Below are 3599 nucleotides of genomic sequence, written 5' to 3'. Positions count from 1 at the left end.
GGGGTTTAGCCTGGAGAAGGGGAGGCTGAGGGGAGCCCTTCTCGCTCTCTGCAGCTGCCTGAGAGGGGCTGGAGTGAGGGGGGGGTCGGTCTCTTCTCCCAAGTCACCAGTGACGGGACGAGAGGAAACGGCCTCAAGCTGCATCAGGGGAGGTTTAGGTTGGATATTAGGAAAAATGTCTTCACTGAAAGAGCGGTCAGGCCCTGGCACAGGCTGCCCAGAGAGGTGGGGGAGTCACCGTCCCTGGGGGTGATCAAAAAACATGTAGACGTGGCACTTCAGGGCATGGTTTAAGAGACATGGTGGTGTTGGGCTGATGGTTGGACTCAATGATCCTAGATGTCTTTTCCAACCTTAATGATTTTATGATTTTATGATTCTATGATGAAAATCACAACTGCAGCCCAACTCCTTTAGGAGATGAGGATTTTCTCCCTGTTGTCCTAATAGCAGCACTTATCATAGTGTTCTTCAGAAAATGCAGACAAAATCAAGATCTCTGTCTGGCTTTGCCAATACAAAAAACAAATTACAGCTACTATATATAACCACAGGTTTTCTGTTGGAAGAGGCAAGACAGAAAAGGGAAGGACAGTTTGACCAATTTGAGAGATGGAGAAGTGAAACATGGATCCTTTGTCATGCTCACAAAGTTTACAGCAAAGCCTAAAAATAAACCCTGAACTTCCAAGCTGTTGCCTTAACTAGAAGAGCATCTCCTCTCGCTGGCCTACGGCTCCAGTACTTGCTCCGTTGCCACCTTTTCCACAGTTTACCACCCTCTAATGACATGAAAACTTGCTCAGAGGTGCAACTGCATTTATTCAGCGCAACTCTGCTTGGCTATGTCTCTTTACACAGAGATGAATCAAGGCAAAGGATGGGCTGGAGCACATGGCGCTGAAGGGAATGACATTACAGCTCTCTAATGTCATTTTTGCACCTCACTTTCCATTATGAAACTCCAGTTTGAAGGTCATGCAACCAGTGTCTCCAGCACTGCCCTCTTACATCCTCCAGTGTGAAACACAGGGTTACAAGAGCCCCTCTCCCACACACAAAATTAGAATAAGTTTTTAAAGTTATACTATGTTTCTGTTCTGTAGAAACCCTGGCCAGCCTGAGTGATGCTGCTTCCCACAACTCCTCCTCCTCCAGCTTGGTCAATCGAGCTCCCAGCTCACCAGTTTTGTCCCCATGAGCTCAGTCTTTTCTGCTCCCTCTGCTCCTGCCGGACAGTGGCCACTTTCCACCACCTGGCAGGGGAAGCTGCTTGTCCCTGGGCTGTCAGGCTCCCAAGGCACCCGTCTCCATAGGGCAGGGTAGGAAGCAGAAGAACACGAGGCTGGTTCCCCGCCACAGGGTAAAGGGACCATTGAATGGGAGACCGTCTGATCCCCTGCTCACTTTCAACTTCATGTGGACCAGGCAACATGCCAAAACAAAATGGGCACAGGCTTTGCATTTAGTCTCCAGGTTTCTGCGTCCTTCACGCCTATTTTTGTAAGAGGCCTTGTTCTTCTCTGTCTGCCACCCAGGGCAGGGTGGAGGTAGCTCCTTGCAGGCTTTCAAAACAAAGTTTCTGGGGATAAGGTTAGACTCCTGTTTCTCAGGACATTCCAGCAGACTCAGTTCATGTTTCCTACCAGGCTGATAAAGCACCTTTCCCCATCTATGCATATCCCTCCTGTACTGCTCATCCATGGCTTAACATTTGCCACCTTTTACTTTTATCTGGAAAGAGCTGACTGATGGGTAAGAGTGCATCCGGTGCCATCACAGAGGCACTCAGGTCGGCATTGCCACCAGGGCCGGGGAGCTGCCAACTTCTGGGAGGCCAAAGGACAATGAGTTGCCTGGATGTGCGGACCCTCTGTTGGGGTGCTGGACTCAGACCTGCACACTCCTCGGCTTAGCGCTCGCCCAGCCCCTGCTCCTGAGGGAAAAGAAAAAGCACAAAATATTAACGGGCAGGAAATTCATGGCAGTTTTCACTGGACTTTCTGATGATTTATGACTTCAGGTGTAAATTATCCCCCTAATTTACCCTTGCACCCAGCGGGGTTTGGCCATTTCCACAGTGTAAAGAAGCCCGTGTTTGAGAGCTCCAGCCACCCAGGGTACTGGCAGGAGCGGTGCCTAGCTGGAGTTTCCTTAGAGCCCAGGGAGTCCCTGCCCACAGTCCCTGCCTCGATAACACTGGAGGAGCATAGAAAAACCCTGAAACTCCTGCAGCACTGCTACCAGTAGCTCTGAGGGCTTGGGACAGAACAGGAGAAGGAGGAAGCTTGGGATCTGGATCTTCAGCAGCTGCCCCACAGGATAGCCCAGGAAGGTCTGGGGTGGCTCCCAGACCTTTCATACTTACCTGGTGCCCCAGTGTTTTTGAAAGAAGCCAGGAAAGCTCCTCTTGAACATGTCGTTAGCAAACACATAAATCAGGGGATCCAGCCAGAGGTTTGCCATGGTGAACACCCAGCTGGCAGTAGTAGGCAACTTCTATTTGGTGCAAGAGCTTGCAAGCCATGCCATAGTACTTCACAGTGATGCCAACACAGATGTGCAGGGGGCCAAAGGAGATAGAGAGCAAAAATCACCAGAGACACTGTTATCATCTGCAGAGACCTGCTCTTCATCTTCTTGTCTCTGGAGCTTTTCTTTGCTGCTTCAGCAACGGCAGCTCCCAGCAGAGCTCCACATGTCAAGGACATGGCAAAGGGCAGGAGGAAAGAAAGCACAACCAAAACTATGTTGTAGAAGAAGTAAACAGAGACCAACACCAACTGATGAGTATTTAGGCATTTTGCTGAGCCATCAATAACTGAAGTCTTGAGGAGGAAGAAGAAAGGCAGCCCTGGGACAAAGAAGAGGAGCCAGACGAACAAGCACAGCTTTCTTGAGAAGTTCCTCTTCTTCCAGAGGGACTTGCTCTTGTACCGTACAATGACAGAGTACTGGTGAATGCAGATGAGCATCAGGAAATAGATGCTGCTGTACACGTGAGCACTGTGCAAGAAGACTTTGAACTGGCAGAGAAACTGCCCAAGTGGCCACTAGTTGCTGAGGCTGGGGTAGGAAATCCTGAGTGGAGCAACAGGGATGATCAGGGCACATCCCAGGACCAGACTGAACTGCAGGATCATGCCTGAACACCAGTGCTTGATGCGGAAACAGAACACCCAGAAGCTCATGCCGTTCAGCAGGATGCAGCCCAGCAGAAGGTTCCCCGGAGCAGGATGGTGGGGTGCAGCCCCTGGGGCATGCAGTCCACGCTGGTGTTCATGAGGGTGAGAGAAGCCACTGCCTCCAAGGACCCAGGAGAACCCTCTGTGCTGACCTGCAAGGGGTGGGTGGAAAAAAGAAAGCAGTGATACCACAGAAGCTCATCATCTTAAGGCTGAGCTGGATCAGTGGCAACAGTGGCTGACACAGCAGAGACAGGTTTTCAAATGATCCATGATCCTGTGGCCAGAAGTTGACCACTATTTATCCCAGCCTCCACCAGAGGAGACCTGGCAGGTGCAAGGGGCCAAGTCTTGCTTTTCACACACAAATATATAACCTCACGGGAATCAAACTTGAACCTGCGTGCTCAGCTT

General features: G+C 50.6%; 1 pseudogene; it reads right to left on the bottom strand.

Moving 5' to 3' along the window:
• Positions 1 to 1890: 1890 nt before the first annotated feature.
• On the bottom strand, positions 1891 to 3292 carry LOC142065832 (P2Y purinoceptor 4-like; annotated as a pseudogene).
• Positions 3293 to 3599: the final 307 nt, after the last annotated feature.

This window comes from Phalacrocorax aristotelis, chromosome 17 (genome assembly GCF_949628215.1).
Source record: "Phalacrocorax aristotelis chromosome 17, bGulAri2.1, whole genome shotgun sequence".
NCBI classification, from domain to species: domain Eukaryota; kingdom Metazoa; phylum Chordata; class Aves; order Suliformes; family Phalacrocoracidae; genus Phalacrocorax; species Phalacrocorax aristotelis.
This window is presented reverse-complemented; position numbering and strand designations above follow the sequence as displayed.